This window comes from Gopherus flavomarginatus, chromosome 2 (genome assembly GCF_025201925.1).
Source record: "Gopherus flavomarginatus isolate rGopFla2 chromosome 2, rGopFla2.mat.asm, whole genome shotgun sequence".
Classification (NCBI taxonomy): domain Eukaryota; kingdom Metazoa; phylum Chordata; order Testudines; family Testudinidae; genus Gopherus; species Gopherus flavomarginatus.
Genome location: NC_066618.1, coordinates 72,661,224 through 72,687,926, shown reverse-complemented (window position 1 = coordinate 72,687,926; position 26,703 = coordinate 72,661,224). Strand labels below are relative to the sequence as shown.

The 26,703-nt window shown below is 39.6% G+C and overlaps 3 protein-coding genes across 5 annotated transcripts in view; all 3 read right to left on the bottom strand.

Moving 5' to 3' along the window:
- The window catches only part of UBE2E1 (ubiquitin conjugating enzyme E2 E1), a 705,427-nt gene that overhangs the window by 194,161 nt on the left and 484,563 nt on the right, over positions 1-26,703 (bottom strand). The gene's annotated exons all lie outside the window — the stretch shown is intronic.
- NR1D2 (nuclear receptor subfamily 1 group D member 2) overlaps positions 1-26,703 on the bottom strand; it is a 746,221-nt gene that overhangs the window by 267,253 nt on the left and 452,265 nt on the right. The gene's annotated exons all lie outside the window — the stretch shown is intronic.
- The window catches only part of LOC127044082 (ubiquitin-conjugating enzyme E2 E2), a 316,515-nt gene that overhangs the window by 60,925 nt on the left and 228,887 nt on the right, over positions 1-26,703 (bottom strand). The window lies entirely within an intron of this gene.

Genomic DNA, 26,703 nt, shown 5'->3' with positions numbered 1-26,703 from the left:
CTGACTGCAACTAAAATATTCTTAGCAGAGGGAGGTGAGGCAGTATTTACAATACAAGGAGACAGAGACTACTTGTCTGTCAGCCATTCAGTATTCAACTACCTCCTTATCCACCTCATCACTAGGTGGCATTGCAGCAACACACATTATTATACAGGACAGACTGCATTAAAATCTTGGCACCATACAAATGACCTTCTGGCTTGACGCTCTAAGCTACTATTCTAAATCACTCCAATGACTAATACAGAAGGCTGTTTTACTCTACAATTATTACAATGTACTGAAAAGCTTATCAAAAGAAAGAGATACTAGCAGGTTAAATTGTAGGATTATGTTAATATAAATTCCTCATTTAAACAAGCAAAGTACTAACATATATTTACAATTTACAGAATATAGCTCTAAATGTGGAAATAGAAAAAAACCCTCCTGTATTCAATCAACATCTAGGCACACTGAAAACTAATATATTTTTTGCAACACAGCTTCCATATAAATCAAAGTAGCCTCTTTTCAAATAACACAAGCTCAGCCTCAGAACCATACATTTTATTCAGCATGGACTTTCATGTGCAGGATTTTAGTTGCAGTGAGCAGAACCCTAACGTTTATTTTTTTCTGTGGATGTGTTCGTTACTTGCTTTCAGTAAATATCAATAATATATTCAGATCTAATTCCTTGCTAAGCTAGGTTCTAACACAAGTAATATTTTGTGTTTGAAGAACCTACAGAATACCTCTAGGTTAGTGGCCTGTCTATATACAACAACAACAACATCAACCATTATTTCTAATTAGGATCAGTTATGATGGTGACTTCTGTGATGTGGGCACCTACCATATTTTACAGGAAAGAGGAGTTAGTGGATTTTTCAAAATAAGTGTCACAGTATTTTCTTAAGGCATTTCTTATGAAACAATTCTTGTTATGACTGCAATGAATAATTCCAGAGCTTGCAGGGTTTGTGAAATAGCTGTATGTCTAGAACAGATGAAAGCTCTTGGCTATGCTCCCTGCCTCACAATGTACCCAAGGCGTACAATTATTACACAACATCATGTCATGTTCACTTCTCAACTATTCATTTTGTTCATTGAAAGTTAATAAACCCTCTTCCACCTGAAATTTCTTCAGCTCCCTTCATATTAAAATGTCTGATTGCGTGATTCCCCACATACAACCGGATGACTTACTACTGTGCAGTGTACCAGTTCATTAGTAATGATATCTACATTAATTTTCTATAATAGCTGCTAATGTGTCTTGTATTTCTAAACTCCACACTTTCTTAACAAAAATGTGTTGCAGACACTATAATATTATGGAACCATCATTTTATAATATCAACCATACTATCAAAACTAGCAATTGCTTTAAAGATAAAATCTTTTTAAGCATCACAACAGCAAAAGAGTTGCTACCCATTTGTATCTCACAATGTCTGTAATACATCAAATTGCTAGCTGCCAAACAAATTTAATTTACCCGGTTCTCAGCTTGCATTAACCTTTGAATAATAAAGCACAGCTGAGACTGCTGTAAGAAACAAACCAGAGAATTAATAATTAAAAACACCTCCACAGCCTTTGGAAAGACCAATCATAAGCCATCAGGGGAGGTTTAATTGTGACTGAACTAGGCATTAAAAGGGCTAATTGTACACCATATAAACTTAAACAAATGCTGGGGCCACAGCACTGCTACAGTATGTGAGGGACCCAGAAAGCAAAGCTTTAAAAACACTAGGCAACTAGTTCAAATGAAAAAGGCAAGAAGTAAAGGCAGCCTAAACTTTACATGAAAAAAAACAACCCATAATCTGCAAAGGAAATCCCTTGTTATTTTCTACAGAGACATATTTTCTAATATTGGTAAAAGCAACTACTCATTTGATGCTGGCAGGTGAAAATGGAAGTGATATAAATGTCAAACATAGATAAAAGGTTAAATACAGTAAGCGTCAAAAGAAAATCCTATTTTTACTAGACTCCATTTAGCCTGCATGAGACAGCTGAGTCCTCATTTGGTTTTGTACAACTCGTATGTTTTTGATTTTGGAGCATCAAAACTTAAAACTGTACCCAGCTGCCCATTATAATTACATTTCCATAACTTAATTTGGTTATATTGTTTTGCCTACTTGTTTAGCAGTGTTAGCATCTGAAGTCAACAACCTCTTAATTTGAATAGTTGAAAAACGCCGCATCTGTCAATTGAACTGTTTCACCATGTCCACTGCACACGCAGCCTGGCAGCACTGCGATGGACATTGATTTATATTAATTCAAAGATTATCTTTGCAACCCCGGGGGACAGAAACATTATAATTAATTATTTTAAATAACAGCTTAAATTATGTCAAGGGTAGCAAAACTCTGTGTTTGCAATGTCTGCATATTTGGATGATCAGTGACAGTAAGCTTGGTCAACTGATATAAAATAGAGACTGATGTGCACAATGAAAGAGCTAACAGCAAGCACCAGCATAACCCTTCTTCTTTCGCACATTAATAATACTAAAGTTCAATAGATGTATTATTTCTTTCCCTTCTTTCCTAATTGTTAAGGCTTTTATTATAGTCACCATTTATGACATTGACAACAAGAGTGACAACACATGAGGTTTCTCCAGAGAAAATTCCCATATGTGCAAGACCTCAGCTAAATCAGGGTTATAATGCAAGATAATTTAATTACCCTTCTCTCTACATGGACATCTGCCCCATGCAGTGAAGCCCAAACATTTTACATTCAGTGTGATTTATATTCCAGCTCCACTAATATTATTGGCAATTAAACCAAAGATCTCAATGAAAGTAAAGTAAACATCTCAGTGCTTGAAACTGTTATCTTTGGAAGGACTGATACAGATGGACATCAGTTTGGCAAAGGGGAGATTAAATTATCTAAGGCTGAACCGATCCAGAGCCAGAGCACATATATATGCTGCTTTCCACTCAACTGATGTTAAACCAGTCAGTTTCAATAATGGGGATAATGATGGCTGTAGCAGTTCCAGATGGAATTACCTCAACCATAAAGATACGGTGGTTGGGATAAGGACTGATCTGTCAGATATGCCAGTGATTCAGTCTCCAAATTTGAGCCCTGATTCTTAAATACTAGCAGCAGTGCAAGATAAAACAAAACAATGAATAAAACAAGAAGAATTCAGGGCCATTCTAGAGCTGGCAATGGACCCCTCCAATATTTCGAACATCTGTTTCAGGTGTAATTTGTAATAGATGGCTGACGAGGTGTAGTGTGAGCATATGTCCTCATAGGATTTGGATTTAGCAACGACTTGTCAATTGATAGCTCTGTGTTGTCATTATTCCCTTACAATGGATGATACACTTCACAGTGTACTGTCTGTCATATCCACTGGGGACATGCTTCCACAGCTCAGTGGCAAACTTGGGGGGGGGATGATAACAAGTCAGTTCCATGCCACCTCCAGAATGATATCAACTTGTAAGTGCTGAATTAAGGACAAATAATTAGATAATTTAAAAATGGCCTCCTTTATATTTCATCTTCCAGCACATCTTGCCTAACAGGGAACATACCTCCCTCTCTGCCATTGCCTCTAGCCTATGTGCAATCTACTTGCAGGTGATATGTATGCACACCATTTAGAAGAGAAATATATGTCCCTCAGATGCTTCAGAAACAACTGTAATTGAATACATTTTGTTTTAAATGTGACTAATGCGTTGAGTATTTTCAATTCTCAGAGCATATTTTAGGCAGGCAGAAAGAAGACGTACTAAAAGCTGCTTGTCCAGCACAAAGCATGATGAACACCAAACCTTAACTTCATTTTAAGAGTGCACTATAATATTCAGCTTACATTGGTGTACCAGTGAATTAATGGGAGAGTTCCATTACTGTGTCCTACTGTATTACTACAGATAGTCCTAGACAAATTATTAAAGAGAGTTATCTAGAGAACAGAACAAAAACATGGCTGATTTTTATTTTAATCAGAGCTGTAAATCTGTACATAAATCTACTCACTTTACAGAATGTTGGTCAAAATCAATGAAAATCTAAAAGGTCAAAGAAATAGAAGTATCTCCCATGTGGGTCGAAGTAGACAAATGGAATCAATTAATCACAATAATGTTATTTTCAATTAGATTTCTTAATCAAACATATGTTAAGTGTCAAAGGACCAAACGCTTTCTCCTAGTTCTGTGAGGGTAGGGAGCATAAACCCGTGCACCGAGGGGTAAGGGAAGTTTTGGAAGATGGGAGGGCCAATTCAAGGCTATGCTCCCCTTTCCCAGTCCTCTGGATCCTATTGCAAATACGAATTTTGGGGTCTGACCTTACTGCCACATCTGCAGGGAGGAAAAAGAGAGGTTATCTACCACCCTTAATCAGAGTTCTTCAAGACATGTGGCTCCACAAACCTGCAATCAGAATATTTATACTGGTAGCATCTGTTGGTCTGTGCCTGTGCACTTTCTCACCTCAGGCGCCAAACCGAGGAACTAAGGGGAGGGGTGGACCGACTGCCTATCTAGTTCCTTCTCTACAGTGAATTAGAGTTATGATCCCAAAGCAGTGGGGAAGAAGTGCAGGTAGTAGAATACAGACACAGACCACACAACTCAAAGAATTCCCATACAGAACATAGGTAACCTCTTTTTCTTCTCCGAGCGTTGGTCCCTATGTGTATTCCACTATGGGTGATTGACAAGCAGTACTCATGAAGAAAAGTGGGCATGTGGACCCTTGTGGTACTGAAATTGAAGACCAGAGACCCAAAGGATGCATCAGGTGAGGGGGTGTGCAGTAGGGTGTAGCGTCTTGTGAAGGTATGAATGGAACTCCATGTGGCTTCTTTGCATATGTCAATGAGAGGTACTTCCCGAAGCAAAGTTACCTAAATGGCCTTTGCTCTGGTGGAGTGCGCCCTCACTCTGTGAGGTGGAGGCATCTCAGACAATTGGCATGAATATGGCATTCCTTGCTAGCAGCTGTCCACTCTGTTTCTGTCTTTCCCTACTTTCCCATGCTGCCTCTTGGTGAGCTTCAGACAGTGAATAAAGCACTGGCACAGTGGGTGTTGGAGCAGCAGGGAGGCCACAGCTGCCCATCCACATGCCACAGTGATACCAGTGGGTGTTTTACAAATGTGTGCAATAAACAGTTGCCACAGAAACCAAAGGAGTAAACTGCTCCAAAACAAAAACAAAGGAACACCAGCAGCCAACTCTGAGACCCCTGTGGCAATGGGTATGGTGCTTTGGTTAGTAACGCCTCTGCTATGCATAAAATAATCATAGCAAAATCTGAGGAAACGAAAAGAAATAAAATAAAATTAGGGTGAACCAGGCTGGGTAAAATAAGAATGACTTCAATCATAACCAAACCTTACCCATATACTTTTCTTTTCTTTCTTTTGTTAAAGATTCAGAAAGCTCACAACACCTCATTTCCTCATTATTTTCATTTTCATGAACTTTCATTTCACCTCCTTGTTCTGGATGGGGCTGAAAAATTCATGTCAAAATTCTATAAGAGTTGCTTTTCTTGGGGTATTTCCAGTCTGACTGAAAGCAGAGATTTTTCAGCCCAGGTTTGCAAGCCCAATAACTTTGAACAAAGTTAGGAAAAGTAATTTGAACTCACAAACTTTCTTAGGCTTGCTCCTACTACTTAAAATTAGAGATCAGGCCTAGACAGAAAGTGTGGCTTCCTAGGATCTAACATTCTAAAGTTTGGGGTTTGATCTGGATTCAGTGCTTTGGTTCAGTATATTATATTGCTGTAAATTTACACTGTGTCTTAGTCTGAGGATCAAACATAATTAAATCAAGTCTTTCAACACCCTTTCTGAGAGGCGGGAAAGTTTCATTAACTCTCTTTTACATGAGAAATATGAAGCAAAGTAGGGTTGCCAGGTGTCCAGTTTTTGACCGGAATGCCTGGTCAAAAAGGGACCCTGCTGGCTTCGGTCAGCACTGCTGACTGGGCCATTAAAAGTCCAGTTGGTGCAGAGCTGGCAGGCTCCCTGCCTTGCTCTGTGTTGCTCCCCGGAAGTGGCAACATGTTCCGCTGGCTCCTAGGGACAGCCAGTGAGGATCTGTGCACTGCCCCCATCCGGAGCATCGGCTCCGCAGCTCTAATTGGCCAGGAACAGTTTGTAATGGTAATTGGTTTAAAAAAAGAAATTGATAAAGGAATAGCAATGTGTCCTTTAATGCATCTCAAAATATTGTATCCATACACTTATTAGAGCAACTGTGTTCATTATGTACTGTAGTGCCTCATTATAAGACTTCTCCAGTTTCAGCAACGGGTCTCTCAGATGTATATTTACTACCACAACCTGAGATGTAATTTATACTTTGGGGCTACCTGCTGTTTTTGTCTTGGCAACAAGCCTGCAGTACACTAAGTTAGTGAGTAAAAGGCTTTATGTGAGGCATCTTATTTGCTTTCTTCTTATTATTTTCCTCTGAGTACCTGTCACTGAACCTATTAAAAAAAAATTACTATGGGAGTGTGAAGCATTGGTTCCCTCCTGCCGATGGCATGTTGTGCTGAGAAATGCATGATTTTGGCCACAAAAAAAACAACATATAGAGAACATCATATGGTTGACTTTATCTTTGTTTCTTTATTTAGTTATTTGTCTCTAATCCCCACCCCCCAAGAAAATCATTATAAATATTCTAGCACTCCAATAGACTGGGTCTATTCAAAGACTACTTTGATGCCTTTATTCTTTGTAGTCCTGTCCTCAGAATGTCCCTGGGATGGGAAATATGTCCTAATGGATAAAACTCTTATTTATATTATAGTATCTACAGCAATTTATTGATGGTAAATACCATTACTCGGTATATGATCACAGCATGCTGAGTATTCACAATGAGAATTTAAAAATGGCAATTCTATTAACTATTCTCCACTTTGTTCACTGGAACAAGGTTACATAAAGACCTACCCAGCAGGCTTTCATTATTCAAGATTAGAAACAATGCATTGCTTGGCAGTTTGAATCTATGGGCCCGATTTCCTTCTACCATCAGTTTTACACTATAGTACCACTACTGGCTTCATTGGAATTACTCCTGATTTATATATACCAGGGTAAGTCAGGAGAATCAGACCCTGTTTTAAAATAAGACAAAATCTTTACTTGTGTGATTAATGTCTATGGTAAATTATACTAAGTATAGTATCTCGCTAGATGCTAGATAGAGAATAAAGCATAAAATAAACAAACTGTGAATCAATAAACAGACATCTCTGTGACCTTCTAATGTAAGTCCCACTTTTGTGACCCAGCACCCCTGGATGTTTTTATTTCTTTGTAACTCACAGCCTGCCCCTATTTTTGCCTTCTTCCTTCCTGTTACTGTAATTTATTTCTCAATTTTTATTATTTTTTATTTCACAGAACCTGCCCTGGTTGCTAATTTTAAAACCTACTTCTTAAGTTAAAAACAAATAATAAACAAAACTCTTTATTGTTTTAAAATTACAAACATAACTTAAAAGAATAAGGCAACTGGTGTGGACAAGCACTATGGAAATCTAAAGTAGCCAGAAGCAATGAGTGCTATGCTAGGGAAGAAAACATTTATACAGGCAGAACTGCCTGCCTGGTGTCTGTGGAAGTAGCAGAGGCAGAACAGAAGCGGTTGGAAGGAGAGGGAAGAGGGAGTCTGGCTCAAACAGATTACAATGAGTTGTAGTTCGTGTGCCTACGTAATGAATCCTTTGGATTTGAAATATACTTGATACGTTGCTTTGATCATTTATATAAAAATAATTTCAAACTCCTGCTCACTAGCAAAGATCTGCTCATCATTAGCAACAATATGGTAAAACTACACAAAACCTACCAGTGAAGGACTGATCACCACCGGTTACTAACGTTTCCTTCACTCTGTGATTATGATGCACTTACAGTGGAAGTGCAATGAACTGCTAATTGGAAGACCTCACGTCAGAAATAGACCAGTCTTTTAGTTCCTGGGCTATGGAGGCTTCAGATTGTTTCAAGTGTGTGTATTAACTGTCTCTCCTATACAGTGTTACTTTTCAGTTCCCATAAGAATGGCCCTACTGGGTCAGACCAAAGGTCCATCTAGCCCAGTATCCTGTCCTCTTGACAGTGGCCATGGCAGGTGCCCCAAAGGGAATGAACAGACAGGTTATCATCAAGTGATCCATGCCCTGTCACCCAATCTCTGCTTCTGGCAAACAGAGGCTAGGGACACCATTCCTGCCCACCCTGGATAATAGCCATTGATGGACCTATCTTCAATGAATTATTTTAATCTTAGATAAATTGACCTAAAGGTCAGGAGAAACCATAGACCAAATGGGAAAAATGATTGTATCTGCATAATTGGGAATACAGAACATTCTCTCTTTTAAATCATTCTTAAAATTAATAATTTTCCATAATGAAGAGTGGTATCTTTTAAAAGAGCAGTTATAAAATAGAATTCAAAGAAAATGTTGTTAGCAGGTATATCAGGCATATTTTATGGACTACCTATGGCATTACTAAGATTACTGTCGAATCAAGTGCCAGCCTAACACAAACTAGACTGAAACCCTTTATCCTTTTACTGCTAAAGGGACTGAACATACAAGTGCTGTGCTAATTTTGCTACCAAGCTATATAAAATGTCAATAACTAACTGTTCCATTTCCAATACTCCAAGCAAACCAATTCCTGATTTTCTCAACATATCACATATTTTGTTTTGCTGCTGCCAAAGTATTGTCAGGAACTGTGATAATATTACCAGCCATCACTGATAAGATAATCAAGAAAGGGATTTTTAATAAAAGTCCATCTATTTTGGCTAACAAAAAAGTGAAATTCATACTTCTCTATGCAGCATCATAGAAACCAACACAATATTGAAATTTTTTTGTAGAGAATCTTTTGCCCAGAGCTATACTGTGTGCATATGTGCACAACCTTTGGAAACATAGAACATGTGGGTTCAGACTACTGGTCCACCAAATCCGGTGTCCCACTTCAACACTGGCACATAACTGATGCTTCAGAGGAAGATAACTCACCCCTTCCACAATGCATCTAGCCAACAGTGTAATGTTGTTCATGGAGCAAACTTATTCTTGTGCCCTGCAGCTAATCAGTTAAAACTCCAAACCATGACATTTGACTACCCTCAATTCTGTAAACAGATCAACTATTATTATAGGTCATAAAACTATACAACTTTAATTAAGGCATCTATGGCATTATGAGGCATTTAGATTTCACTATCAAAAGCATCACCATCCCATCAAGATAGCTAGGTAGACAATGAGAGACCTTAGCATTTTTAGCACAGTGATTTAATTTCTTTGATATATGAATATCTAAATCAGTTGTTCTGTCCTATCCAAGGCCTTTGCAGCATCTAACTTTCACTAACTGCTTCAGGAGATTCTAAACTGGAGTATTCAGGCATCCCAACCATTTAGAATGAGTTACCTGCCATACATCTGTCTATTTAAATAAATAAATATAGTCTGATCATAGTGAATTGATTTTGGTAATAAAGATTCAAGATACAGGGCAGCAATTTTTGACAATGATCTTGTAGCCTTTGTTCAAAAGCAAGACAGACCCGTATAACCTGCAATCCCCTGGGTCCTTCCCAGCTTTGAAGAAAAATGGGATATATCTATCACGCTTTTTCAAAAAAAAAAAAAAAAAAAAAAAAAAAAAAAAAAAAAAAAGGGTTGAACTCCAATTTAAAAAAAAATAATATTCTACTGGTACAATTTGCCCTGGAATATCACCATCTACAAAATTCACTGTCTTGGGACTTGCAGAAAAATCCTGTCTTACACTTAAAAGGATTCAGGGATTTCTGAGACTCTAGTGAAATCAGTAAAAAGAACAGGAGTACTTGTGGCACCTTAGAGACGAACAAATTTATTTCAGCATGAGCTTTTGTGAGCTACAGCTCACTTCTTCGGATGCACAGAATGGAACACAGAGACAGGAGATATTTATACATACAGAGAACATGAAAAGGTGGAAGTATGCATAACAACAGGAAGAGTCTAATCAATTGAGATGAGCTATCATCAGCAGGAGAAAAAAAAACTTTTGAAGCGATAATTAAGATGATCCATAGAAGGTGTGAGAACTTAACATAGGGAAATAGACTCAATTAGTGTAATGACCCAGCCATTCCCAGTCTCTGTTTAGGCCTGAGTTAATTGTATCTAATTTCCATATTAATTTAAGATCAGCAGTCTCTCTTTGGAGTTTGTTTTTGAAGTTTTTTTGTTGCAAAATTGCCACCTTCAAGTCTGTCACTGAGTGGTTAGAGAGGTTGAAGTGTTCTCCCACTGGTTTTTGAATGTTATGATTCCTGATGTCAGATTTGTGTCCATTTATTCTTTTGCATAGTGACTGTCCGGTTTGGACAATGTACATGGCAGAGGGGCATTGCTGGCACATGATGGCATATATCATGTTGGTAGATGTGCAGGTGAATGAGCCCCTGATGGCATGGCTGATGTGATTAGGTCCTATGATGGTGCCACTTGAATAGATATGTGGACGAAGTTGGCATCGGGCTTTGTTGCAAGGATAGGTTCCTGGGTTAGCGTTTATGTTGTATGGTGTGCGGTTGCTGGTGAGTATTTGCTTCAGGTTGGGAGACTGTCTATAAGTGAGGACTGGCCTGTCTCCCAAGATCTGTGAGAGTGAGGGATGATTTTTAAGGATAGGTTGAAGATCTTTGATGATGCGCTGGAGAGGTTTTAGTCGAGGGCTGTAGGTGATGGCTAGTAGCGTTCTGTTATTTTCTTTGTTGGGCCTGTCCTGTAGTAGGTGACTTCTGGGTACTCTTCTGGCTCTGTCAATCTGTTTTTTCACTTCAGCAGGTGGGTATTGTAGTTTTAAGAATGCTTGATAGAGATCTTGTAGGTGTTTATCTCTGTCTGAGGGATTGGAGCAAATACGGTTGTATCTTAGAGCTTGGCTGTAGACAATGGATCGTGTGGTGTGTCCTGGATGGAAGCTGGAGTCATGTAGGTAAGTATAGCAGTTAGTGGGTTTCCGATATAGAGTGGTGTTTATGTGATCATCGCTTATTAGCATAGTAGTGTCTAGGAAATGGACTGCTTGTGTGGATTGGTCTAGGCTGAGGTTGATGGTGTGATGGAAATTGTTAAAATAACGGTGGAATTCCTCGAGGGCTTCTTTTCCATGAGTTCAGATGATGAAGATGTCATCAATGTAGTGCAAGTAGAGTAGGGGCGTTAGGGAACGAGAGCTAAGGAAGCATTGTTCTAAGTCAGCCATAAAGATGTTGGCATACTGTGGGGCCATGCGGGTACCCATAGCAGTGCCACTGACTTGAAGGTATATATTGTCCCCAAATGTGAAATAGTTGTGGGTGAGGACAAAGTCACAAAGTTCGGCCACCAGGTTAGCCGTGATATTATCGGGGATACTATTCCTGATGGCTTGTAGTCCATCTTTGAGTGGAATGTTGGTGTAGAGGGCTTCCACATCCACAGTGGCCAGGATCGTGTTTTCTGGAAGATCACCGATGGATTGTAGTTTTCTCAGGAAGTCAGTGGTCTCTTGAAGATAGCTGGGAGTGCTGGTAGCATAGGGCCTGAGGAGAGAGTCCACATAGCCAGATAATCCTGCTGTTAAGGTGCCACTGCTTGAGATGATGGGGCGTCTAGGATTTCCAGGTTTATGGATCTTGGGTAGCAAACAGAATACACCTGGTCAGGGTTCTAGGCATGTGTCTGTACAAATCTGTTCCTGTGCTTTCTCAGGGAGTTTTTTGGGCAGATGGTGTAGTTTCTTTTGGTAATCATCAGTGGGATCAGAGGGTAATGGCCTGTAGAATTTAGAAGTTAGAGAGCTGCCAAGCAGCCTCTTGTTCATATTCCGACCTATTCATGATGATGACAGCACCTCCTTTGTCAGCCTTTTTGATTATGATATCAGAGTTGTTCTTGAGGCTGTTGATGGCATTGTGTTCAGCACGGCTTAGGTTATGGGGCAAGTGATACTGCTTTTCCACAATTTCAGCCCATGCACGTTGACGGAAGCAATCTATGTAGAAGTCCAGTCTGTTGTTTCGACCCTCAGGAGGAATCCATGCAGAATCCTTTTTATTATAGCGTTGGTAGGAAGGCTTCTTTTCATTTAGTTTCAAAGGCACGTGATCTATTTGTGTGTTATTTTGAGATTTGCTTTGGAGGTGCTTTAGAAGAGTTAATATCTCCACAGAAAGCTACTTTAAAAACTCTCCCAAAATATTAGATGAGGAGGGTGGAAGGAAAGAGAGAAGGAGATATTCACATTTGGGTCCCAACCACACTATAAATATAGTCCTGCACTAGCACTATAATTGATGATTGTGCTGTCCTGTCACCCTGCCAATAGGAAAATAAGTTAGAATATGGATACCCTTTGACCTCAAAAGATAAGCATATTAGAGCACTTATACTTATCATCAACCTGGTATGCCTATATTGGGAAATGACACGCTGTTACAAGATGTGTTAATTAACATAATATTAAACACATCGTAACACAATGGCACTTCCTTATGTAGACAAGCCCATGGGTGGACAGACACCGAAAAAGGAAATCTGAGATCACTTAATTTCTCCAAATAGCTTGCAAACAGAAGAAAATATACATCCAAATGTCTCCAAACACCTCACAATTTGCACAAATTTGTTCATTGTTTAAAATTATTCTGATTCCAAATATTGAGATTTGCCTAAGAGAAGGGAACAGACCAGTGTTTTTCAAACTGGGGTCGCCGCTTGTTTAGGGAAAGCCCCTGGCGGCCCGGGTCCGTTTGGTTACCTGCCGTGTCCGCAGGACCGGCCAATCGCAGCTCCCACTGGCTGCAGTTCACTGCTCCAGGGCAATGGAAGCTGCTGGAAGTGGCGTGGGAGGAGGGACTTACTGGCCGCCGCTTCCAATAGCTCCCACTAGCCTGAAGCAGTGAACCGCGGCCAATGGGAGCCGCGATCGGCCAGACCTGCGGATGCGGCAGGTGAACAAACCGGCCCCACCCGCCAGGGGCTTTCCCTACACAAGCCATGTCCCAAGTTTGGGAAACACTGGAATAGACAATCCATGTTACAGACTATATTCTGACCTTTTGAAGAACACAACGTGCAGGCAATTTTCTTTGCAGTGTCTCTTGGGGTGGAGAAATTTATACTAACTCCTGCCTTAACTGTGGATCTGGCAGAGTCTTGGAGAGTATTTTAGGTCAGAATGTGATCCTATAATACGACTTGAAGCTGATTGTCTTATTTCATTAAAGTATTGTCAAGATATTTCAAGATTCCGTTCTTCTTAGGTTGGTCTTGACATTTGAATCCATGTAAGTGTAAATACAAAGGATCATATGTAAAGATTTCTCCATTTTCTTGCATGTTGAATAATTTTCTCTAAGTCTCTTGAGAGAGTTTGATGTCACAGTTTAAAAGCAGGCTTACACTGAAAAGAGTTTGATTTTCTGAGGTTGATGGTTAATTCCCCCCTAAGGTTGTAGTATGAAGTTGCCAAATAAATGTCACATTGTTAGACCCATCAGCAGTCCCTGAAATTCTGATTATCCCACGGTCTTGACTGGAAGAGTGGTTTTCTGATCTCCCTTTCAATAAGGGGAACTATTTTATTTAGGACATTCACAATGCACAACTGAGGGTGCATCTTCCTCAGTACATCTTTCTCTCCCATATCCTTTCTGGTTTAAGATTGGGACTTTTGAAAAAAGACCCATGTGACATTTTTGGGGTTCATGCAGGCTAGTAAGGAGTCCAGTCAATGTCTACCCTGTAATCCTGGGAGTCTTCTGGCTACGCAGCTTTGTTTCAAAGCCCTGACACCAACAGCCTGCCAGCAGCCCACAAGTCTCACCCTGGCTTTGTCCAGCTTGGTTCTCCTTGCAGATCTTTCTGACCTTAGTACCCTTCCACCACCAAATTTGCCTCAAAGTCATCCGACTGCAGGGTCCAGTCCCTCTTATTGGGCCCTCACTGAAAAAGTATTAGGTTTGCTACCTCTACAGAGACAATATAGCATTCCAACCTGTATCTTACTAGAAGCACACATTTTACTGAACAGCTCTGATGATTTATAATGAAAACAAAAGAAGGTTATTAACAAAAGAGCATGGATTAAGGCAGGAGCAGCGCCAGAGTTTTTCATGCCCTAGGCGCACGGCCATTTCGCCGCCCTGAGCGCCGCTCCTGCGGCACCGGTGGAGCTGCAGCAGCCGTGCCTGCGGGAGGTCCACGGGAGCCGCGCGGGACCAGCGGACCGTCCGCAGGCATGCCTGCGGCAGCTCCACCAGAGCCGCGGACCAACGGACTCTCCACAGGCACGACTGCGGCAGGTCCACCGGAGCCGCCTGCCGCCCCCCCCACCCCCCGGCAAAATGCCGCCCCCTGAAAATCCTGGCGCCCTAGGCGATTGCCTAGTTCGCCTCAATGGAAGTGCCGGCCCTGGATTAAGGGATATCAAGCAAAAGAGATAAGGTAGACATGGTTACAAGGAAATAAAAGTGAAAATACATATTTAAAGATCTAAAACTTAATCTAGCCAGATACAGTCTCTGTTCAAGATGGTTTCTCTCGCTCCCAGTCATTTCCCAGCTTTTCACTGGCTGGCCTGACCAGGACTCATTACAGAGGTCAAATTGCTTGGTTTCTTTGTCTCCTTAAAGTGAAGGATTAAGATGGAGTTTCTCTGTCCCTTATATTCCAAAAGGAACTGTCTTTGTCCTAAAAGTCAGGAAGGCCTCCCTCAGTCTCCTGTGTGCCTCTGGGGTGCAGGAGCCCTGTTAACTCTCTGTCTCACGTTCAGTCTCAGGATAACCCCCACTGATTTAGCTTGATGGCTTTGTTTACTGCTAATATGTAAACTAAGATAAATTCATATTCCTTTGTCTAGGACATACCTGTTTATCACCTTTACCTAAGCTAGGCTGTCTGATGTTAAACATGTTCTAATAACAGTACACAGAGAGTACTTAAAACTTCACATATGACATTGTTACATATATTTAATGATGATATTATTGACCAGTTCTTTTTTTCAAATGATATGTCACAAGGCATATTTTGTACAAATGTTATTGCAGTATTGTATAGGGTATGAATACAGGATTCATCATGCCCTCTCCTTTAATGGTTTATTTTCATTCATTACTTCATTCAAAAGTAGGTAGATTTGGAGTAGTTCTGGGAATGATGAATGTGAAATGGGTACAAGGGAAAAAGAATGCTCACTTGTCATTTGAGACTTATAATGAAAGTCTGTGTGGCATGAAGTGGCAAGCTCTCCTTCCTCCATTCTGTTTTGAAACTTTGCAGAGTTCCAAAATTGTAGAAAACAGAACATTATTTGTAAAGAATTCTTCACCTTAGAACAAGACAGTCAAATAAGTTAAGAGTTCTGGAAAAATTCTCTAAAAAATGTAAAAGACACTTTAATAGCTGTAGGCCCCAAATTTAACCTACTTAAAAATTGTAATAGTTTGATGGGTATTTAACATTCTAAACATTAAAAAATTATCTATTGTACTACCACAAAGAAATTAAAATTCCTTCTGACAACATCTGGAAGTTTCATAGACCCGCAAAAATGCAGTGTTTTGTATGTTCCCTATGTTAGGCTACAACAACTTTGTGATGCAGATTCACAGGAATGTTTTTGCATGATAAGAAGTTACGTTTATTTTATTCCTTTTGTCATTTTCAGAAGCCTGCTCATTTACTCCATCATGCTCAGGTCCAGCTGACAATGATACCTCCTTGTTATGCAAAAAGAACAGGAGTACTTGTGGCACCTTATAGACTAACAAATTTATTTGAGCACAAGCTTTCGTGGGTTCCAGCCCACTTCATCGGACGCATAGAACACAACATATAGTGAGGAGATATATATACATACAGAGAACATGAAAAGGTGGGAGTTGCCCAACCAACTCCTTGTTATGGTTTGTAATAATTGCCTAGTCACTTCTGACACCACAAGCCTTATAAATTTACTGATGGAATTATGTGGCAGAAGGCTCTGAATTGCAGACTGGTTATCACCATGACAAAGTCTATAACACGGTATTATACTAGACTTGAGTCATTTTGAAATATAGGATGAAAAAATAACTTGTATCCTAACTTAATACCTTTAGAATCATACTAAAAATTAATCATGATTAATTGCGCCATTAAAAAAAATTAATTGGGATTAATTGCGTTGTTCAACAATAATAGAATACCATTTATATAAATATTTTTGGATGTTTTCTACATTTTTAAATATATTGATTTCAATTAAAACAGAATACAGAGTGTATAGTGCTCACTTTTCATTTATTTTTTATTACAAATTTTTGCACTGTGAAAAACAAAATCAATTGTATTTTTTAATTCACCTCATATCATACATTCACCTGTATCATGAAAGTTGAACTTACAAATGTAGAATTATGTATAAAAAATAACTGCACTGAAAAATAAAACAATGTAATACTTCAGAGCCGACAAGTCCACTCAGTCTTACTTCAGCCAATCGCTCAGACAAACTTGGCTACAATTTGCAGGAGATAATGCTGCTCGCTTCTTGTTTACAATGTCACCTGAAAGTGAGAACAGGCATTTGCATGGCACTCTTGTAGCCCACATCGCAAGATATTTACATGCCAGATGCACTAAAGATTCATATGTCCCTTCATGATTCAATCACCATTCCATAGGATATGCGTCAATGCCTGATGATGGGTTCTGCTCGATAATGATCCAAAGTAGAGCGGATGGGTGCATGTTCATTTTCATCATCTGAGTAGGATGCCACCAGCAGAAGGTTGATTTTTATTTTTTGGTGGTCTGGGTTCTGTAGTTTCCGCACTGGACTGTTGCTCTTTTAAGACTTCTGAAAGCATGTTTCACACCTCATTCCTCTCAGATTTTGGAAGGCACTTCTGATTCTTAATACTTGCGTTGAGTGCTGTAGCTATTTTTAGAAATCTTACATTGGTATCTTCTTTGCTTTTTGTCAAATCTGCAGTGAAAGTGTTCTTAAAATGAACAACATATGCTGGGTCATCATCTGAGACGGCTGTAACATGAAATATATGGCAGAACGTGGGCAAAACCAAGCCGAAGACATACAGTTCTCCCCCAAGGAGTTGAGTCACAAAATTTATTAATGCATTATTTTTTAATGACCATCATCTGCATGGAGGCATATCCTTTGGAATGGTGGTCAAAGCATGAAGGGCATATGAATGTTTAGCATATCTGGCACATAAATACCTTGCACCACTGGCTACAAAAGTGCCATGTGAACGCCTTTTCTCACTTTCTGGTGACATTCTAAACAAGAAGAAGGCAGCATTATCTCCTGTAAAAATAAATAAACTTGTTTGTGTAAGTGACTGGACTTGAAGGCTCTAAAATAGAACTGAGTGGACTTGTAGGCTCTAAAATTTTACATAGTTTTGTTTGTGAGAGCAGTTATATAACAAAAAAAATCTACATTTGTAAGTTGCACATTCATGATAAAGAGATTGCACTACAGTACTTGTATGAGGTGAACTGAAAAATACTATTTTTTTGTTTACCATTTTTACAGTGCAAATATTTGTAATAATATAAATTAAGCACCGTACACTTTGTATTCTGTGTTGTAATAAAAATCAATATATTTGACAATGTAGAAAAAATCCGAAAATATTTAATACATTTCAATTGGTATTCTATTGTTTGACTGTGCGATTAATCACAATTCGTTTTTTTAATCGTGATTAATTTTTTTGAGTTAATTGTGTGAGTTAACTGCGATTAATTGACTGCCCTAATATTTATGGTTAACTATACAATGAGTGTGTATATCATTCTTGGGCATTCAAACAGAATAACAGACAACACAAATTATAGCAATCCTGATACAACATGGTATGGTTATTTTAGAATAAATGACAGAATATTTGTATGATATTTGGGATATAACCATACTGTGTTATACATCCATCCTCTCCATTCCCATTGTATGTTTGCAGTTACATTACATTTTGCAAGTGTTAAAAAACTGTAAACAAAAGCCAACATAAAAAAACAAATCTTAGATGTGCCCTGGAGGAAAGAATCGGAGGGCATGCAGCAGAATGCAGGATACTGGAAAAGCTGGAGCACAGAGCAGGGGACTAAGACAATGGAGGAGAGGAGCTCCTCTTAGCATCCAGAGGAGTTTCACCCAAGAGTGAAAGAGCCTCCTCTTCAGCAGAAACATTTAAAGAGAAAAGGATGATGCAGGAAACTGATAATGAGATATAGAACCTTTCATCTTGTGGTCTCTGGTTCAAAGCCAGCCCAGGTCGGTTTCAGTCCAAGTTATTAGTATTTGAAGGCTGTTTGGTTGTCTCTGGGAAATGAATAGATGGGTTTAATCCATCTCCTAGTGGACAAATGTCTCCCACCATAAAAAATATCATCACAAATAGCACCCTTGCTGGTAGTTTCAGTTGGCTGGAGAATGAACTATCCTCTCACTACTAGCTGGACTGGCTGATGGTTGAGGCGCTTAGACAGGGCAGAGTGGGAAAACTACTATGCTGTCCATTTCTTTAAATAAAAAGGCATCCATAATAATCTTAATCATGGTCACTCTGGTGCTTTTCACAATCACTACATTCACTGACAGTTTTTAATAGGTGAAAAAAATCACTTTTATTTTAATGGCAGAGGAGAGGTGGGAAGAGAGATTTTCAAAACTCTGTCCCTATTTGACAGTATGACCAAAATCAGCAATGGCTCATCAACTACCTAAATTATTTGTGATGAGGCATGCACCTTATTCTCTAACAAATATTTTAAGTACTGCAGTTTAAGTATGAAGATGAAAAAAGGGCTCCCCTGTCAGATCACACTGAATCACAGCAGTGTGCATGTGTATTCTAGTCACAGACACTCTAGATTTACTGTTTTTGATGCCTTCAAAAATAATCTTTTTTTAAATTAACGTACTTGCCAATTCTACATTCTGGGGAGGACAGCAGCCACTTGCTCACAACTGTATGCATACTGTAGCTTTTTGAAGAAAATTTTGTTTATTAATAGTAATCTATTTTTCATGGCTTAGTGATTTCTTAGATAATACAGTAAAGCACAATTTTCCTTTCATGTACTGTCTGCATACTGAAGAGACAGATGCAGTTGAGAGAGACTAGTCATGCTGAGGGCAGAACTTAAAACTGCTTAATGTGGCTTAGTGACTAAAAAAAAAGTAACTTACCATTTATAGGTGACATACAACACTCAAATAAGATATGTATTATAGACAATGATCTCTCTCCTCCTTGCAAAACAGTAAAAGGATTTGGAGTTAAATCCCTTCTTACTTTACTCACACAAGTAAGCTCACTGAAATCAACTGCACTAATCATATGAGTAAATGGGATTTGATCCTTTGTTTTAATCTTCTTACAGACAGAAATTCAAATATACAACATATAGATTATTTTGAGACACAGAAATGTGGAGGATAAAGGAAAAAAACTGGAGTAAGGAAAAGGTTATTTTATAGTGGTACAATCATGCTAAACACCTCCTGGAACTTTACTTAATAAGGTCAGCCGCTTTCAGCTATGACTCCAAGGCCCATGAGACAGACACAGACTGCATGAAAGCATATTTTTTTGTTTTTTTGCCTCAGGCAAAACTATCAAGTAAGTGCAGCTCCTACAGAATACACACATGCTGTACTTAAAGCTAAAGGAATAGCATATGCAGGACCAAAGAAGCACTTTTAAATGAATACATGCTCCCCACACAAGTACTCCAACAAAACTAATAGATTTCCTTGTGAAATATGATGAATATGATAGGGACAAATGTCAGTATGTAGATATTTACCCTAGATTTTAAATTGTTACTGAGAAGGAAGTGTACTATAATATAAGAAAAGAACCACAAAGTCTAGTAATAATCTTGTGTTATCTTGAGACACAATCAACACAATGGGGTAGACAACTGTGTAATATTTAAAAGCTAGGAACTGAAGAGTCACTTTCCTTCTGGGAAACATTGGTTCTCTAATCTTCCATTTTTTCCTCTTTTCCTAAGTCCTCCAATATGATTTCTTAAGAGAAATCTGTAGCTAACCAAAGGATCATCAATATTAAACCACGCGATAAAAAAGTGTGGGGGGGACAATTAACATTCCTAAGAATTAAGAGCTAAAAGTTCAATACATTAGTAAAATTCCTATTGACTTCAATGGACTTCAACAGGTCTGAGGTTAGTGCGAAAAAATTAGTGTGCTTTTGCGAACCTATATTTGTAATCACATAATATGTGTATGCATTTGCGCTTTCAATTTGCATGTCTCTCAAATTTTCAGCAAGAGATTTGCAAAAAATGCATGCACAACTGCAAATTAATTCTGACCTATTTTAAACTATTTTCTGATTTAAGTATTAGAAAAATATTCCAAAATTCTACTCTCACACAAAAACTTCCAAAGAAGACAATCAAAACAAACAGAGCTCTGGAAAATATCATGCAAGGAACAATCCTGTACTGGAAATTGGGTGAACGAGGTAATTGACCAGGTCTCTTCCACCTCTAAGTTCTATGATACTGTGTATCTATCATTCTCTTGTGGGTATTTTGAACATATACTTCATTCTGTTGGAGCAATAGCAAAACAGATTTAAATAAGCACCTGACCATAATTCAAGGTCCCTTAACCTTCATGTGGATTCCTAAGGAGTCTGCTGGGAACGTAAAAGGCAGTTTTAGTTAAAAATTTCTTTAGCCATTTATTTAGTATTAAAAGGCCAACTTTATATGTACTTTTTAAATGCTGAGTTTAAAAGAATCATTCATTATGAAGCTAATGTAGTGAAACATAATTGTGAGGAGGTTGGATGGGTCATTTCTTTTACATATGTCCCTATCATTACATGAAGGGGCTTTAAATAGCAAGGGCCAGATCACCTTTCCCATAGTAAAAAAATCTGTAGAAGACAAGGTGGGAGGAAAACACAAGGTTCCCATTGCATAGTTTCTCCATTATGTTCTGCAAGAGAGAATGGGTTTTCCCTCTAAGTAATGAGCAGCAGGGCCCATTCTTGAATCATATGGATCACAGGTGAACCACTAGAGACCAGAGACATCTGCAGTGAAATATTTTGGGCACCGGTGTCCACTCTCTCTTTCAATGGTAGAGAAGCTCTGTTGGAGTCACATTACCAGTGACTCCCCCTGCCTACAGCTGCCCTGGAAACTTTCTGAATGGAGAACCACTGGAGACAAGGGACACAGTGGAAAAGATAATACAGCCCAACATTGTATTAACTTTTTCAGGTTTTCTATGGGGCTGCTGGGGGTACAACGTGTCCTACCCAGCCTTACTCATTCCAATGTGGGACCACCCAATCTCTGCCCTAGCCCATATAATCCCCACTCCCTCTCCACACACATATCCCAACCCGGCTGAGAACCCTCCGGAATCCTGTGAAAAGGTGACAATGCTATGGAGGCTGACTACCCCTTTTGGGGAGGTGAAATCTTCAAGTGGCTTTAGGGGGCACAATATGACTCCAAATAATTTACATGCAATATTGATTGCATAAAGCTACCTTCATTTTATGTATGTGTAGCTATTTCAGACATGTCTGTGCAGGACAAAAATATATTATGAACTGTATTTCAGCATGCAATGGGTTTCAATACATTGTCTTCACAGTCCATCTTTGTTGTCTATCTGCAGCAATACTTTGCAGTTCTGTGCAAAAGTAAAAGGCTTGAGGACAGTGCGCAGAGTCATCTGGCTGCACCTCCACTAGGAGCCAGGGGGACAGGCTGGCCGCTTCTGGGAGATGCCTGAGGTAAGCACCGCCAAGAACCTACATCCCAAACCCTCTCCTGCACTCCAACCCCCTGCTCTAGCACTGAGCTCCCTCCTGAACCCAAACTCCCTCCCGGAGCCCACACCTCTTCCCACATCCCATCCCCAACCCCCTGTCCCAGCCCTGAGCCCCAGCCTGCACTCCTTGCCCCAGCCCTGAGCCCCTTGCCACACTGCGAACCCCTCTGCTACAGCCCGGAGTCCCCTCCTACACCCTAGACCCCTCATACTTGGTGTCATAAACAGATAAGTAAGAGTTAAAGAACAGAAGTACTTCATCTCTCTTTTGCCTGTAAAGGGTTAACAAGATCAGTGAGCCAGGCTGTCACCTGACCAGAGGACCAATCAGGGGACAGGATACTTTCAAACCTTGAGGGAGGGAAGTTTTTGTGTGTGCTGTTAGTTTTTGGTGGTTGTTCACTCTGGGGGCTCAGAGGGACCAGACGTGCAACCAGGTTTCTCTCCAATCTCTCCGATACAGGCTCTTATAAGTTCAGAATAGTGAGTACTAGGTCGATAAAGTGAGTTAGGCTTATGGTTGTTTTCTTTATTTGCAAATGTGTATTTGGCTGGAAGGAGTTCAAATTGGTATTTTGCTGAAAGGATTTTAATTTGTACTTGTATACTTAGGCTGGGAGGGTATTCTCAGTGTCTATAACTGAAAGATCCTGTACCTATTCCATTTTAAATTTACAAAGATAATTTTTACTGTTTTTCTCTCTTTAATTAAAAGCTTTTCTTGTTTAAGAACCTGATTGTTTTTTTTATTCTGGTGAGACCCCAGGGGACTGGGTCTGGATGCACCAGGGACTTGGTGGGGAGAAAGGAGGGAAGGGGGAAAGGTTAATTTCTCTCTGTGTTAGGATTACTTTCTCTCTCAGGGAGAGTCTGGGAAGGGAAGAGAGAAGGAGGGGGGGGAGGTGCATTTTCTGTTCTGTTTTAAGATTCAAGGAGTTTGAACCACAGTGATCTTCCAGGGTAACCCAGGGAGGGGAAGCCTGGGAGAGGCAATGGTGAGGGAAAGGGTTTACTTTCCTTGTGTTAAGATCCAGAGGGTCTGGGTCTTGGGGGTCCCCGGGCAAGGTTTTGGGGGGGACCAGAGTGTACCAGGCACTGGAATTCCTGGTTGGTGGCAGCGCTACAGGTTCTAAGCTGGTAATTGAGCTTAGAGGAATTCATGCTGGTACCCCATCTTACTTACTACTGGGTGAAGCCAATGGAACTACTCACAGTAATAAGCACTACACCCAGGAGTAATTTTCTGCAAATCTTGTACAGTCTTAGAACCTGATCCTGAGAACATTTATGCACATGAGTAACTTAATGTAACTACTCACGTGAGTAAAGATACTCAAGGGTCTAAGATCCGCACAATAGGGCTCTTAGTCTTGCATTTGGTTCAGTCCATAGTTTAAGAGTGCTCTTGGTTTCATTGCTGATGTTGAGTTCTCTCACCTGCAAGTAACACTTTCTACCATCTCTAGTTGACTATGAGATTCCATCCCCTCCTGGCAGATGAAGACCTGTCTTCAGGTATTCTTGTCTTTGTCACCTCTTGGTTGGACTACAGAAATGCAATATACCTGGGCATGAAACCTTCAGTGCTTAGGAAACACCAACTAGTACTGAATGCTGCAATGAGTCTCTTCAGCAACACAATCTACTGCAAGCCCATCAGACCTGTCCTCTGTTCCCTATACTGGTTTCCCATAGAATTCTGAATCAAGTTCAAGGTCCTGATCCTGATTTTCAAAGCACTCTATGGCTTGGGACCAGGATATCTAAAAGATCATCTAGAGATGTGGGACAAAGACTGTGGCACAATGGAACTTTCAAAAATCAGAGTAAAACTTGTCTGTGTTGGAGACAGAACTTTCTCTGAGGGTGATCTGAGACTCTGGAAGGAACTTCCCCAAGAACTAAGAACCATCAAAAACCTCACCACTTTTCTGCTCCAAGTGCAAGACACATTTCTTCGACATCGCGCTTTCTAACATAAGCACATAAAACAGGTATATTTATATTAAAATACAACAACAAAGAACCTATTAAAACAAGACACTACATAGCATATGCTTCTCCTGGGGAACAAACACATGACAGATGTGCACTACTGGAAGGCACAGATACTACGGTGATGAGCACGGTATAAGAACCTATACAGAACAAAGTACAATTTACTTATATTGATTTCAAAATCATTTGTTCCATCCTTTCAAATTCTTGGCTTACTAAAAGGATTTCTGTTTTGAATTGGAGCAAAACAAAAAAATCCTCTTGTCTAAGTAATGTTTTCTCTGACCTGTATAAGGAGCGTGGTATCCCATTCCTGTCATTGATACTAATCTAGTATTCTTTAAACAAAACAAAACATACCCACATACATACATACAAACACTACACCTTAAATTTTGGAGAAGGGATCTGAATTGTCCACCTTGGATGACTGAGTTGATACTTTGCCCCGTATAAAAGTATAGGCTCTTTTGCCTCTTGGTATGACATTGAGTGCAGAAAAAGGCTATACAAATTCCATATTTCACTCCTGGTGAGCAGAAACTCTTCATTTTGAACATTAGCCACATTACATAATGGAGGGAGAATGTTATGGGGCAGAAAGCAGAGGGGCAGAACTCTTCACTACTGTACTCTAGTGACTGCTCTATCTACTGTTTGCTGTATAGATGGACCCATCCAAATTAGAATGGGTTAGAGGACATGTCCTTGAAGTAAATAACACAGAAATAAATCTTAACATATAACACTCTTGACACTCTTATTCATGGTGAACAGTATCAGACCACACCACCAGACTCAGAACAAAGAAATCAAATACATATCATTATATTCAATTTCTCTTAATCTGAAAGACGTGTCAAGTAAAATCCAGGAGATAAACTTCTCCAGTGTGGCAGAACATAGCTGGCACATACATGCACTGCATTTGCCCTTGTGACCATTTCACTGCATAAAACTACTGCCAGGAGACATACAGGATCAGGCAGGAGAGAAGGATGCATACTGCATTGAGTGCTTTAGAGTGTGGCTGCTGCATACTAGACAAATCAATAACTAAATGTCATTGAGACGGTATGTGCCTGGTTCCAAAGGGTCAGACAAGGGAGCTTGCGTTACAAAAATATGTCCCAGGGAAAGGATAACCCAAAATGAGAGATGAAAATGTCAGTGAATTGGCACACACATTCATGTAAAATAGGTGGGCCACTGGTAAAGTTACTTTGCCTGACAGGAAACTATGACAGGCAACTTGAAATAATCTGACAGTCTCACTTAAATGAGGTGGGTTCTACCTTTACTTTAAAAAAAAAGTTTCCATACATGGTACTATTTTCTTTGATATTTCTCTCGCCCACTAGAAGCATCTAGTCACTATATACTGTCATTTTACTTTACACTTAAAAATAAGCTGGACAATCCATAGTAAATCAAATGCTATACAGATATACACACTTCCTGGTTTTCATATGCACCAGACCAAAAACCCACTCACGACATGTTCTTCAGTGTGTGCGTATCAGGATCTATATTCTCTTTCAAGAGTTTACAAGTGCCAATAGAGCTCTTTGCAGCTGAATAAGGTATAACTCTTGTAACTCATCCAAACATAAAAGGCTTCTCTGAAATGAAAATAAAGGGCCAAATTCTGCCCTGGTTTAACGCCACTGACATCACCAATTTACATCAGGACTAAATTTGGCCCAGTATGTTTATTAGGAAAATAAAATATTAGAGAAGATGACTTTTTTTTTAAATCATGAGACTGTGAATTACACTGGGTTAAAAAGGTAAATACAAACATACAATGCACCATATATAAATAAGGACTAAGGTTATCAGAAAGTGGTTTGGTGCTAAGAGACACATGCTGTACATATACAAACATAAAACTACAATAAAATAATTCCTCACAGATTTAAGGCAAAAAACCCCCAAACATTTTCCCCTTAGATAAAACTTAATAAAGGGCTGACTCTCGTCAGAGAAGGCAACAGAACAGAAAGGAATGAAATGTGGCAGGTAAAACCCGTATCTCTAGACATTATACAAATTTAATTTGTGCATTTAAAAGCATTTCAGTTCCAAGACTAGGTTTTATATATATATCACATCCCTTTCAGCTCCATCTCAGCAATGACTCAGGGACAAAAATCCTGCCCTTGGTTTACACAGCAGAAAGGGGCTTGTTAACGTCATATGTCAGCAACAAACTCTGCACTGGCCTGTCCAGTCCTGAGGAGAGCTGGCCCCATGTGTAAGGTGATGGAAGAAACCCAATGCATTAATGGTTTTCCTCAAGGTTAGGAACAGGGAGCTAATGGAAACAAGCTACTTGTCCCATGGCACAGTTCTGATTCTGGTCCCCCCTCTTCCCACAGCTGAAACCTATGGGAGTAATTGAAGGAACTCTTATGCAATTCTGGGAGAAACAGCATTGGAATGGGATGAGATTGGAGTTCCTGTCATGTTGGAAGGCTGGGATGATATTATTGAAAAGATGGAAGGAGACTGTCTTGAAACCCTTTTTGTTGGCAAGGAGTTTCTTTTGCATGATGGCCCTAGTGTCCAAGCTTCTAGGCTGATAACTCAGTTATCAAACTGTTAAGGTAGGGGTCCTGTCTTGAGCCATAAAGCCCATTCAGCTTTCCCATTGAGTTTGCAATGGCAATGACAGGTCAAATCCATATATAGTAGTCAGGACTGACAATGTCACGGAAGCATCTCCAGAGACTGGAATCACTGTTGACCTGCTGAGAGCACTCCA